Below are 14,623 nucleotides of genomic sequence, written 5' to 3'. Positions count from 1 at the left end.
AACCATTTTTTAAGTATGGGGAAAAAAACATTTCTCAATTTGCACATAGATATATTTAACTGAAATTCAAAATAAGCCACATAAGTAAAAAAGAAATACTATCATTACTATTTTTCTTTTACATGTCCTACCACTTTCCTTTTTTGTAGAAATTGTTCCTTTTTTTAAGAATATACAAGTAGATTTACATTTTGAAATTAATAATAACATAAAGTATATAAAATAGAGGATATCCAACTTTAGAACTAAAACTGTTAAAAAAAAAAAAACTTGACTTCTAAGCATAAATACCCAATGATTAGGGCTACCATGTGTTCTATATAAGGATTTTAATAGACCTTGTGTTTCAATAAAACATCAAAAAACTATTAAAACTTTTCATTTTTGGCAATCTCATTCAAAGGTTCTGACCCTTATTACTGGTCAAATGAGGGTCTAGATGATTCTGCATAAATTAAACAAGCTTCTAATTAATTCTACAAACACTGTCTTTTAAAATGTACAATTTTATTAATGAAAATGCTTTTTTCTAATTTAAAATAAGTTTATTTTATCAGCTATATTTTATTTCTGTTGTACAAAGGAAGTTATATAACAAAAATATCACTGATGAAACGCTTTCAATTCATGATGCTTATATAGCTTACAATATTTTTAATTCTATTCATTAGAAATCATTCTCCTTATTAGAAAGAGGCCAATAAAGTGGAAAATTTTGGTAAATTCAAAAACAAATATTATCCTATTATTCCATTTGGAATAAATAATGAATATTGTATGCCTGAAATAAAATGTTATCTTTTTTGAAAAATGAAAATTGTTTTGCTCATATTTACATCCTTAAATAAAGTTCTTAAAGATTCATTGCAGATTTACTTTTTATTGAGTTCTTAACTCCTATTTGACCCAATTTTTTTCTTCATACTACTTTTATAGTAGTAGTCTTAAAAGAGATATATAGTTACCATCTCATTTATCTTAACATTCTAATAATAGTCATTATTCTGAAACCAGATTGCCTGAGTTCAAATCCTCATCAACTACTTACTGTTTACTATGTCCTTAGGTAAGTAACTTAACCTCTCTATCTTTCGTTTGGAAAATGGGAATAAGCATCTATCTCAAGATTGTTATAAGAATTGAATTAGTTAATACAAAAACACCTTAGAAAAATGTCATAAAGTAAGTATTCGGTAAGTATTTGTTATTATTATTATCATTATAATATTTTTAGTATTTTAAAAAATCAGCTTCCTTCCAGAGTTAGCATGGTGTCAAATACTATTTTTGCCTATTTTTTTAAAAATCTGAATAATAGCTGATTCTTAAATATCAGGCAACTTCCTCCTCTTAAGAATAAATGACTCTATGTTGGACTATTAACTACTTCAATGAAAGTAGATTCCATGTCCTCCTGATTAAAAACTGTGGCAATAATGTATTGAAGAGAATTTAGTTTCAGGCAAGGCACATATGGAGTTAAATTCTTGCTCTAACATCTATTAGTTGTATATCCATGGGAAAGATAACAAACATTTTATGCCTCAATCTCTTTATCTGTAAAATGAAGCTGATGTCCATCTTACAGGGTTGTTGTAGAGAGTAGGTTATAAGCTTCATAAAGTATGAGGAATAATGTAGCTTAATATCATACCTGTAGATAAAGACTTACATAGACAATTTTCTCAGAATTATGTAATCATAACAGTGAGATATGCATTCTATGATAAGGACAACTAATTTGAGGAGTTTAAAATGTTATTTAGAATAAATTAAAAAGTAACTGGTGACATGATTTATTTACAAAAATATTTTTAAGATATACCTGTACTTTGATTTCTAAATCCAGATTAAAATGTGGTTTTGAGTTTTATTTTGATTTCAAATTTTGTGATGAGGAATATATTTGTTAAAAGCCAACATTTGCGATCCACTTATCAAACCTCTTCATTACAGATGGGCAGATGGTAATTAGCATGTTGAGGTAGTCCATGAAATTTTACAAAGGTTCTTAGATTATTACCAGCTAAGAAAGAATGTATTAAAACAAAACTAAATAGAATTATCTATTTGTTTGTTTTGTGTTAAGTCCCTGAGATTTATTCCAGTGAGACCAATAAGCAGAGAGAATGAAATAAAAAAGGCAGAAGGCCAAAGTGTCATAAATGCTGTTAAAGTATTCGATAAAAGCTATCCACTTGAGGTTCATTGCAACACATTGGAAAAAAATGATCTTCCCATATTTAGACACAAGCGATAGCAAGCCAAACACTCTGTAAAAGATGTGATACTGTTATACAACAGTACACAGAACCATCTTTATTTTATTGCTGCTACCTATGTGGCCTATAGTGTTAGTAAGAAAGCTGATTTGATGTACGTGATATAATATTTGGAAGCTGCTCTGATTATTCTACCCTAATTAGCAGGATGTCTGGTAAAAGTCAGCAAACAACACAATCCCTCGGTTTGCTACTAAAAACTAAGTCTTAAATCTCCATAATATTTTTAAAACAAACAAACCAGGACATGAATTTTTTTTTTCCTGGATTCATCTTTTTCAAAAATTTCCAAGATTCTTCCAGTCAATACAGAAGATAGGGCACATATTGTCAAGGATAAGTTGTTAAAGTGACTATGAAATGTGCTTCTCAAAATATCATTTACACATTTACCAGATGGTAAAATAAGCATGTAAATTGTTATCAAGTATACACTAAGTTTGTATTAAAATTTTATGCACTGTAGGAAGGGTGTAAAAATTATCACACAGTTGTATTACTTGTTCACTTAATAGTTTATTGGCATTTCATAAATATTTTCTTCAAGAAAAATGTTATTTAAATGGTCAGAGGATTCATATGTTGCTTAGAACTGAAAAAGCTATGAACCTCATTAGAAAATGCAGAATAACCAAGTTTCTCTTATGCATTCGTTAGTCAAAGGTAAAAACAGTATTATTTTTAAACTCCAACTAAATCCATAAGCTTACATTTAACTTAATACCTTTGCAAGCTATGGCATTAAGTCAGAAAGATGGTTTGATGGCCGTGTACATTATTATACTGAGGATTATATTATTCCAGGTTACATAGAGTCCTCCCCTCATTATTGTCAACTACCATAATAATTTAAAGTATTTATCAAAAAATGTTGGGAAAAAGAAAACTAAATCTCTGTGAAGTTTCTACCTTTTCAATTCAAGCTAGATTCATACTATATGGATAAAGTTTTTGAAAGTGGATAGGGGCACTTTATCCAATCTCCTTTTGGGTTTAATCATGTTTTAATGCTCAGCACTGGCATTAGTGGTTTTAGTCATCAGCCACATGTCATTGCTCTCCTGCTATATGGCCAGATCTATCTGCAGCATGTTGATAAAGAAGTGGCATTATTACAATACAATATTTAAGGCAGTATTTCCGGAATAAATCTACCTTAAGAATGAATCAATAAACCAATCATCAAAGCTTAGTTAACACCTCAGAAATACATGATGATTTTAAATTTCCTTTAAGGAGACTGCTATGAAATTTAAGGAGTTCTTTTTTAAGTTTTCCACCAAAATAACTATTTTGGTTTTGGAGAATCTAAAAGTCAGGAGCAGAGCCCAAAGCATCCAGTACAAGTAAAATTTCCCTGAAGATTCATGTTCTAAAGGAAATCCATAGAGAAATGATCAATGAATCACAACAGGAAAGTTCTTTGAGGGTCACAGAGATAGCTTAATTTATTATTATGGTTGCCCAGATTATGGAAATAAACAATATGATAAAGTGAAGTTCAAAGACCTATCTGCTCTAGCCAAGAAATCTGGAATCTAAAACCGTGGGCCTTTAGAATTTCATATATCAAATACAGGACATATCATCTTCCAAGAATAGAGGACAGAATGACCCACTGGGTCATCTGAGGAGTTTCATCTGGTGTCTCTTAAAAGGCAGGGGCACCAAAATCACCTGGGAGAGTATTGTTCCTGATCGTGTTCCCAACAACCGAGCTATTGTTGGAGGGACCCTCAGGAGTCATGAAGGAATTGAGGAAGAGAGAGCCAGTGACCAGAAATCCAGGGGCCTCACTCTGCTTCAAGAGAACACCTTCACTTTTACATGTTTTATACTCTTCATTTTGAAAAAGAGTTGAGCTGCTAAAAAAAATGTTAAGTATTGAGACCACTGTCCTTCTAGAGAATCTTAGAAAGACTGAGAAGTCATATATTTTGTTAATGCTTCTTTCTATTGAATGTGTTATCTTAAATATACGGTGTTTCTGTGCCCTTCAGTTCGTCTACCAGTCACGAGAGTAGGTGTAGATTATGTGGTGACTATTAAAAAAATTATTTGATACCTGCAAGTTGAAAAGTGACTTTTCTTTATTAAGAGCAAAGTATAAGAAACAAGTAAAATTAGTTAAGGCAATGTAATAGTTTGCTTACAACCTGAAAAGGACAAAGAAAGAGAAGCAGGTGTTCATAACCAAATTCTTTCTATGACGCTTTTTGATTTGTGTGTGCAGTAATTCTATCAGAACACTTGAACAAATAAACAATTTGCCATTCTTTTTCTTTATATATTGATGGTTTGGTTAAGCAATGAAAAGAGATTTTATGTCCCATAATAGGATGTTGACTAACACCATAATAAAATTTGTATAGCACCTCAATATGCAAAGTGCTATCAAAAATATTATTTAATAATGAAATAGAATATTCATTTTTGTTAATAAAAAATCATATAAGGACTGCACTCTACCTTCTATTTCTTTCAGATTGTTTTGAAATGAAAATAACATGTTTTTCCTCTCAAATCTTTCAGTAAAACTAACAATCTTCAGTAAAACTAACAATCTAGAAAGGCATGTAACATTATTCCTGTAAGTTTTCTCTTACACTGTCACACCATCCCATACCCCAGGATCACACATCCTCCAAAGTTATATGTTCTCTAGCTAGTGGATACCTTTCTATTTTAGATGCCAATTTCCAGTTTCATCAATACAATCAAAATTTTAATTATGTCAAAATCAACACAGAATTGGTGACAGGGTGAGTAAACAAATTCTCATATACTTATGCAGTAACTGTAAATTGATATAGTTTAGTCCAGCAATCCCACTTTTAGGAATTTACCCAAAAGATATCTAACAAAAGTGTACAGATATAAATGTGTAATGTATTATTTTTTACAACAGTAAAAACCTAGTAACAACTGTATGTACATCAGCAGGGACTAGTTAGGTATAGTATATCCATACAATATTAATAGTAAAGATGTTAGAAAGAATGCAATCAATATGTACTGAGTTAGAAATATAGCCTAAATATATTATTAAATGAAAATAAGTTGCACAACAGTACACATGGTTTCTTCGACTGGAATTCATAGTAAAAGTCAATTAAATTTAATCAGATTGAGCTATTTCCATGTAATCAGAAGCCCAGTTTTTCTTAACCTAACATTCAAGGTGTTCCATTACATGGCACCCAGCCTTTCCAAACTTACCATCCTACCACTTCCTCTACACATGATATTTCCTAAGCATCAAAATAATTACCTATTTCTCTGATAGGTCTCTGTTTCTCTGTCTCTTACACTTAGCATAAGACTTTTTTTTTCCGGTCTAGAATGCCTTTCCAACCCCTGACTTCTGTAAATCCAGGCTCAACAAGTAACACATCCATAAAGTCTTCCACAATCCCTTCAGCTGGGTGTAATCACGCCTTCTCCTAAGGTCCCAAAGGATTTCACTTGTGCTTCTCTTCTAAAATTCATCACTCACCACTTTTTATCATGTAGTTCAGTCTTCTCATGAATCACAGATAATTCATATTTAATTTATCCTACAGTTTCCGTGGTGCCTTATCTAAGCCTCAGTCATAGTCAGCAATTTACAAAGGCTTGCTATATTAAAATAATCAGATCAACATAGAAAATTCTTGTTGTATCAGTTTATCTTAGATAAAGAATTCCCAATCTTTCTATGAAGAGGATCTACAAAAGAATGGTAGGAGAGAAAGGAAATTTATCTAAACTAGTAACCCTAAACAGAGATATGAAATAGGGGTGTACCACTGTCCATTATAACCCTTCTTTTAACTGGCAATTCATAAGAAAAAAAGAGGAGCGGTCAGACCACCAGTATGGAGATCTATCAGGGAGGCTTTCAAAATAATGGCAGAGTATTCCTATCTTAGAGAGTTCACCTTGGAAGTACATATTCACTAGGATTTCTATGACATTAACTATCACAATGTTGCTTTCAGTTTGCAATATAATTAAACTAAAACCTTTAATTTAATTATATTTTAAGACTGCAAAAAGAGCAAGGATAAATAAAACCCATTAGTCTAAAATTTTCATTTTAGAAATATTTGTATCCTCCTTCTTGCCAAATTGCATTCACTGATAAACAGATTTCATTTTTACCACAAACTTCCCTTTTTTGTTATCTATTAAAAATAAGGAGTAAAAGTAATCAAAAATTGGCAGATGGAAGCAAGTGAGAAGCAATGTACACAGATAATTCAGAAATAGGAAATGTCTGAATTTTTAAAAAGTGACAATATATCATTTCTAGAAAGTATAATTGGACAAAAAAGTACACTTTATAGAAATAAAACTTACACATCTCAAAAAATTCTAACACAATCTTACTTTGCTCCCTTAAAAGGCTCAAGACAGTATGATTAGGATAATAAAATCTAGTTTCAAAATATATATAAAATCCAAAACAGGGAGTAAACTAAAAACTGTGCATTTGTTCTCTATTCCCTTTACCATTTCTCAATATGGATACACTTCTAAATTTAGGAGTGAGCTATAATAAGCCATGGTCAGATGACTGCCTAGTTCCTTGAACATTAATAAATACTTAATTCTAGCACAGATGAAATATTACATTTGGAGAGGTGGGTAGTAGGCAGTGTAAAAAACAAGCAGAATCAAAAACTTTAACTTTTCTCCTTGTTGGTTCTTTTATTTTTAAACCTCAGAACCTGCAAGTTTCTAAAGCGTGAACAAACTGAATAGTTTGTATATAACAAAAAAACTCTATAACTCTTCTAATATTTTAAGCTTAGGAAATCCTAAAATGTATTTAACCAAGCGTTTTCCTTTTAACATTTTGAGTTTTAACCATTTTGAGTCCTAGAGCTGATGAATTTGTGTATCCTATTATATTTCTCAGCAAATAAACAGATGTCATTTCATCCTATCCTCTAGTTATGGTATAGTGCTTCAATGTAGAAATATTATGTAAAGCACAAATAGCTCAATTTAAACTTATTATTCCTAGAGATAATAATAGAAAACAATAACCTTCCATACTTCAGTGAATTCTGAAGCTGAACGAAACAAAAATGCAAGGTTTCTATATTTCTATTGCAATATACTGAATACAACTTCTCAAATATGGAAATTAATTTGTGACTCAGTTTGCTGGGTGATGTTCACATTATGACTCAAATGGATGCAACCACTTAAAAATGAATGACTTGGGAGGTTGCCATGGACCATGAAAGCTCTCTGAGTAAGTAAGCTGCTTGTATCTGGCCTATATTAAGGGGAAGAAATTTTTGCATTTAACACATTTTGGAGGTAATCCCTCTATAACTGAACTTAAATATGATACGTGCCTGGCACCGCTATACTGACTTCCCACCCTAGAATTCTGTATTTGTTCCATGGATTAGAACTATTCTGGAGACTCTGGCATTTATTATTTTGAAGATGACATCAGATGTCAAACATGCGATGCTTCCACACCACCTTCCAACTTCGGTGTGTCTAGATAAAGGCTACCTTATGGATGGCTGCAGTCTCCAGAGACAGCACTAATCACCACGTTTTAATCATGATAAGCTGGAGGAGGAGTACAAATGCTTCTTCTAAATAGAAAGTGAGAAGACAGTGTTTTTCAGGTTGCTTTTCTCTTACAGTCAAGGGGATAAACTGCCTGTTCTAAAACATGACCATACTGTCACAATGTTCTAAAAAAAAAAAAAAAAGAAAGAAAAAGAAAGTCATTTGAAAATAGTTATTTTAAAATCCATGAACTTATTTGTATTTTTAAGAAAGTTGCCATTACCACCATCCCCAGGCATGAAATTACAATGGACAGATAGTTTGCCACCATGGCTAATACTTGCTAAATGAACAAACCAAAAAAACCCTCTACCTTTTCTTTCATATCAAAAACAAAAAAATAAAACAAACAAAAAACCTAGAGGCATGGTTCCCAGATTCTGCTGCATACTGGAATCACCTAGCAATCTTTTAAAAACACTGATGTTTGGCTCTCACCTCCAAACATGCATATTCTTCTTTATTTGGGATGGGGTGCAAATTCAGACAACAGACTTTTTAAAAGCTTCCTTGGTTGAGTCTGAGGTGAAGCCCCTGACCTAAAGGACAGGAGAGATTACTGATAGTCTCTTTCCCCCACCCAGCTGCCTCCTTGTCAAGAAAGGGAGAGAAGCAGTCCATATAAAGATACACACCAGCAAGTATGGGCCTGATTATTCCCAAGACTAGAAGTGACCTCGATTTCAACAAATTGATATGCTTGGAGTAAGCATGTGTGTGTGTGTGTGTGTGTGTGTGTGTGTGTGTGTGTGTGTGTGTGTGTGTGTGTGTGTGTGTGTGTGTGTGTGTGTGTGTGTGTGTGTGTGTGTGTGTGTGTGTGTGTGTGTGTGCATGAAAGAGACAGAAATGTTAAATGCCAAAAAATAATGATAAGGTTAAGTAAAATAAAATCTAGTAATCTCAAAGAGAAAGAATGTAAAGATTTTTTAAACTGCAAATCATAATGGAAATCTCATTGTAAATGACAGTCTCTCAATCTTTACATCAAAACATCCTGTATACCATACATTCAAGTGGGTTATTAATTACGAAGTGACTTGCTTTGTTTTGCTAATATGTATACTCTGCCAGTCTAGAAGAGAAATATTAAAATGTAGAGATATATAAGAGGAAACTGAGGACATTCTAGGCTTGTAAAGTTGAAGTATCACTACGGCAATGTTTTGCAAACTTCAAGTCACTGTTTACCAGAGAATCACGAAGTAAATTTACTAGGTTATAATCAGAATTTCCTTTTCAATGAAATTAGAGATAAAAGAAAAAACATCAGAGTGTACTGAATGTGGTAAAGGTAAATGTTTTGTGAAACTTTTGTGCATGTATTTATTTATTACTGTGAGTCTCAGTTAAAAACTTTGAAAGCCACTTCTCCAGAGGTTATTCTACCCTGCTCAGAACATCTGAACTCAAACTGCATAGAAAGTCAGAGGTCCACAAAAAGCAAAGTTCTTTAAAGCTGGAAGATACTTAAAAGATTTGTTTATCATTTCATTTTACAAATGAGGATATTGAAAATCATAGAAACAAAATGTCTTGTGTCCAATGTTTTCTCCTATACCTTAGGAGTCAGGCTCCTTTGAGACCTCTGTTTACAAAACAAATTTAAGGCAGGTATCTTACATACTAAATTGCCTTGGCACCAACTACAGATTTTCAGTCGTATTATGTGACCATTTCTTTGATGTGGTGGCATTTCCATCAATTTCTTACTCAAATGGAAATTATATTGTGTGCAAGTTAAGTAATAAATTTAAAGGCTCTTGATTCTAGTGCTTGGAGATATACACAGAATTCTTTTCATAGATAAGAGAGTACTGAAAGGGTATGTCTTCAAGCTCCAATAAGAGGTCCTCAGAAAGCACACAATTATGACAATACCTAGGAGTACAGAATGCACGGAGGGTCAGAAACTCCCCACTCACAATTCCTGATTTTATGTTCTTGTTCTCATTTTGGTGTTGTACACAGACACACATACACACAAACAAACATACATATTTTGAAAGATCACTGTGAAGTAGAAAGAATTGAAAATGAAATTTAAAATCTGTGTAACTTTTAACTCAGGAGCAAAGAGTTTCCTAAACAGTGGTGATACAAGTAGAACTGTTTCTCATGATCTATAAGGACTGAATAGCTTAGGCTTAATACTTTATTTTTTCTAGCTATGTAGAGAAACAGCTGCTAGTGATGTCATTAATAAGATATAGTACACACAACTGTGTAGCCGTTTAAAGAACAAAAACCTTCCTCCTTAAGGTATTAGCATATGTATAAACTTCACACTCCAATCTCCTTAAGGGGTTAAACTAAATTTAACTAAGAAAGATTAAATTTTTTAATTCATTGTAACCCTTATCTTGTTAAACTGAAGGGCAGGAAGAACATGAGTAGGTATTATATATATACGGTTCAAAGAAGGGAAGGAAAAATAGAAAAATTCAGAATGTCAATTAAAATGTATCAGGCTACAAGAAATAAGACACCATTTAGTAGGTGAAGGCTGTTAAGCAATGGGTAAAAGGTATGTATTAAGAAAACTAGTACCAGATCTTCTCTTTCCCACCCCATTCTTCCATAACACGTGTCTAGCTAGATTTCTTATAAGTATTTAAGGACACGTCCTGTGAAAAGCAATCTTATAGAAACCTATAAACTGCATAAATAGATAAGCAAGCAAGCAAAGGGACTCGTGAAAGAAAAGCTGGAGGAAAGAAGGGAAAGTGAAGGAGTTGCAGAATCCGTGATTCTGAATCACCCAAAGGATTAATTATGATTTTTTTAATTATGATTTTTAAATAGCTAAAAGAATAAAGATTAGTCTGTAACAAGGCCACTACATTTGGTTAAGAGCATACTGGTAAATGTAGTAAAAAAGATTTTAATGTTTGTGCAAATAAGGAAGCTGAATTGAAAAGGATCAAAGAAAGCATTGAAAGATGGGTCCTAATACAAAAGAAGGCAGGGATAAATAGAGTGCTTCACAGAGTTAAGAATGCTAGGGGTAAAGAAGAGAACAGAAATACCAATAAAAGACAAAAATATTGCCCTTACACAAATTCAAAAAAAATCCAAATAACAGATAAAGTGAATATCGAGAGAAGTGATAATAGAAGTATATAGAAAAAAAAGCATAAAATAAAAAAAAAATCAACGTGGGAGAAGTTAAATAAAAAGACGTATTGTATCTGATATGTCCTGAATAACCTTACAATTGCTTTTGGAGATAACTGTAAAAATTCTGATCTGAAATAAACAAACTGAAGAATGAGACGTAGATTTTATAAAGATTCAGGTCCAGGGTGGTAGTGTGAGAAGGAAGAGTAGGTTAAAAAAAAGTTGTTGGCAAGATAGTCAACAAGGGCAAAATAAGTGTCAGGGAGACAGCAGAGTTGGAGGAGGAAAGAACAAATTTGTTGAGGAGGAAGTCAGTATGTTTCTTTGACTTTCTCCACAGGAACAAAGCAGAATGTGAGCATAAATTAAGGGAGTGCATCCCAAAGGTGAGTGAGCTCTAAGGATTATTTAGAATGCAGTCATTAAAAAAAAATAAATAAATAATAAAATATAGGAAATTAGAGAGAGGTAGGAAAAAAAGATTTCATTTAAACAAATTACAGAGCATACAATTGTAGGTAAACTGTGAAAGAATAATTCCTCATTATAGCTTCTGTTTTCTCAAAGGAAAGTACTGAGGAGTATATGTGGTAAAATTATATTTAAAATTATAAATTTTTAAGTAAAAAACAACTCAAGTTATGAAAGTACTAACCATATTGGAAACATTTTTAATTACAAATAATGGTTTGGCCTTTTGTAAATTCCCAACTGAGTGAGCCATTCAAAATAACAGCAATCTATACAATACTGAGTTCTCCTAAAATGTCACTGTTGGTTACAGGTGGCCTAAACTGATTCTATATAGCATATATGTGTATTTTATTCATTGAAGTTCAAGGGCGTTAAACTTAAAACATATAGTGATAGTTTAATAGTGTAAATAGAAAGATTAAACTATTAAGAAAGTTGTAATTACACAAAGTAGCCTATAACTTGACTATATTACAAAGAGGGAGAGATGATTTTGCTAATTCATGGTTTAGAAAACAAAGAAGAGCTTCCAATGCAGAGGGAGAAAAACACATCCTGGAGCCTAAAAAGAATAACCTTTTGTTGATAGAAGATGGCAAATGTTTGAATGCTCACGGATGCGCACATCACTATTCAAAAAGTATATTTAAAACACACACATACAATTCAAACACACATATCCGAAACGGTAGTGCCGTCTATCAACTTTCAAGGTCAGTCTTACTTGTGCCCACAAATGGCAGCCTAGCAGGCAGTGACATCAGACCTAGAAATGATGTGGCCTGTATAGTATGCAGTGAAGTGCAGTGCTCTACTTGTTTGCAATAGTTTTATTTTTCGACTAGTTTTTATCACACTTGGCATGAACAAGGGAACATGTGCTTTGCTAAATTTGAACTTTTAAGATGAGACTGAATTAACTGAGAACCAAAAAATTGCTTCTGAATTATCCTAAGATTGAAAAATGCCTTCCCCTTCATACTAAGAATGACAAAATAAAAGACAAATAAATCTTAAAAGTTGAAATGTGAGCAAGGAAGATCCTGTGGTTTGAAAACAACATTGCTAACTGTTTTTCTTTTTGTAGGAACCTGAAATAAGATTGTACTGAAAAGGCTTTTTCCCATACAGTACCCTTTTGCTAACATGAAGATATGCGCTAAATCAATACCTAAATAAACCCCAATATGAGTACTAAACCTAATATTAGCAAGATTTGTTTTGTTACATTTTTCAACCAGAAAATCCAATTAATTTGCCATTTCTTGAAACAGTATAAATTATATATTATATTATATGTATAATTATATATGTACACACACATATACATATATATTCTAAGTAAGTGTAACTCTTGCCCCAAAACTTAAAGTTAACCTTATATTCTTTGTTTTCCTACTAGCATTGGAACAAAACTATATTAGCTAAAAGGACTAGAAGCGTAGCCCTAGAGATGCTCTCCCTTCCTAAATTCCCTCATCCTCCTCATAAAAGGCTTGCCAAGATACTCAAGTATAAATGCTTTGTATATAAAATGAGTTTCTTGTCATGCAGATATTTTTAAAGAGTTGAAATCCAAAATAATTTTAATATAAAATTCAAACTGTAAGTCACAGGATATGTTTATAAGGAATCTAGTGATAAGTAACAGGTCAAACAACCTGAAAGAATCAGCTTGTGGTACAAGCTTCATTGCATTAATAATGTCACAGTATGTTTATTAAATTAAATATTACCAGCAAGAGTCTTCCAAATGCCATGTTCCTAATACTAGATCACATGTTTATTTCAGAGTTAGCATACTAAGAGGGGGAGCTATCACTAGAAAGTCTATTAAGCCATGGGTTTTATTCATTGCTTTAATGGAACTATTCAAATCAAATTTTTCACGCTATGCCTTGAACACCACTGCAAACCATACTGTGGGTGTGAAATGCATGCAAGGCAGATGTAATCAGCTCAGATGAGACCAGTGACTTGTACACCATCAAGTTTACTTTATTGTGAAATCAGTGGGGTTCTTTCAAGTGAATATATGTTGTAACCTAACTTACAAGCTGAAGACCAGAACCAGGAAGACATACAAATCTCAAAGCAACTGAATTTAATCAAGTAAATGCAGTGCCTAAAATCCTGCCTAGTTTGTCTAGTCTTCCTTGAGAGACTTTTATCTTGTTCTAGCAAAAGAAAATCTGACTGGCCAAAAGTAAATCTTGCACTCAAATTGTAATTTCAATAAATCAACTTGCTTAAAAATTCTCAGCTACATTTTAAAAACTGACTCTACTGATATTAGGCTGAAATTTTACTCTTTCAAATAACAAAGTTAGCCAAGCAATTGCCCACATACCAGAGTATATTAAATATTTTTAAAAACCGAATGCCTATCACTGGTCTTTAAAATCATGTACTTCTTCAAAGTAAGTCTGTCTAAAAATAAGAATAAATGTTGCTGTTTCCTTTGGGGATCTAGACTGGTTTGTTTTCATACAGGATCATAAGTTCTATGATTTCTTCCTATCTCCATGGCTAAAATGCATACACGATAAAATAACTCATGTACACACAGAAAAGGCGTTGCACCTAAGGACAAGCAAAACATTTTATAAAATCACGTTAAGTACGCATACACGTTGCCCAAATACTGCTACAGTGCATTTTAAATTCTCTGGGAAATGTAAATGGCCTCTATTCAACAAGGCTTTTGTTCCTAGCCTGCACCGTAAACTGAAACCACAACACCCTTGAAAGCTTCAGTGCTAAAGAGATAAATACTTAACATGAAAAGAAAGAAAGAAAAAGAAAGAAACAAAAGAAAGAAAGGAAGGAAGGAAGAAAAAAGTGGGTCGGTGGGTCACATTGAGTTTTAGGAGGCACATTTATAAGAAAATTTCATAGCAGGAGGTTTCATAAAGTTTCATAAAGAAGTTTTATAAATTTCTCTGTAGACTCTACTACATTTTAAGAGCTCGGGGATGTCAGTCAGCCCCAAGAGACAGAAACAACTTGATTTTTGAAACAAACTGTTGGGTAAGTTTCTGCTAGGCCTGACGAGGCTTTCACATCCAAACCCTGGTCGGGTGCCGGCGAGGCTCAGCAGGGGCTACACGCGGGAAGGCCACACCCAAGACCAAAGCCAAGGCCACGCTCGACCGGACTCGGAGGGGACA

The sequence above is a fragment of the Camelus ferus genome, chromosome 5 (genome assembly GCF_009834535.1).
Source record: "Camelus ferus isolate YT-003-E chromosome 5, BCGSAC_Cfer_1.0, whole genome shotgun sequence".
In the NCBI taxonomy this organism is placed as follows: Eukaryota; Metazoa; Chordata; class Mammalia; order Artiodactyla; family Camelidae; genus Camelus; species Camelus ferus.
The sequence above is the reverse complement of the archived record's forward strand: the minus strand, read 5'-3'. Positions refer to the sequence as shown.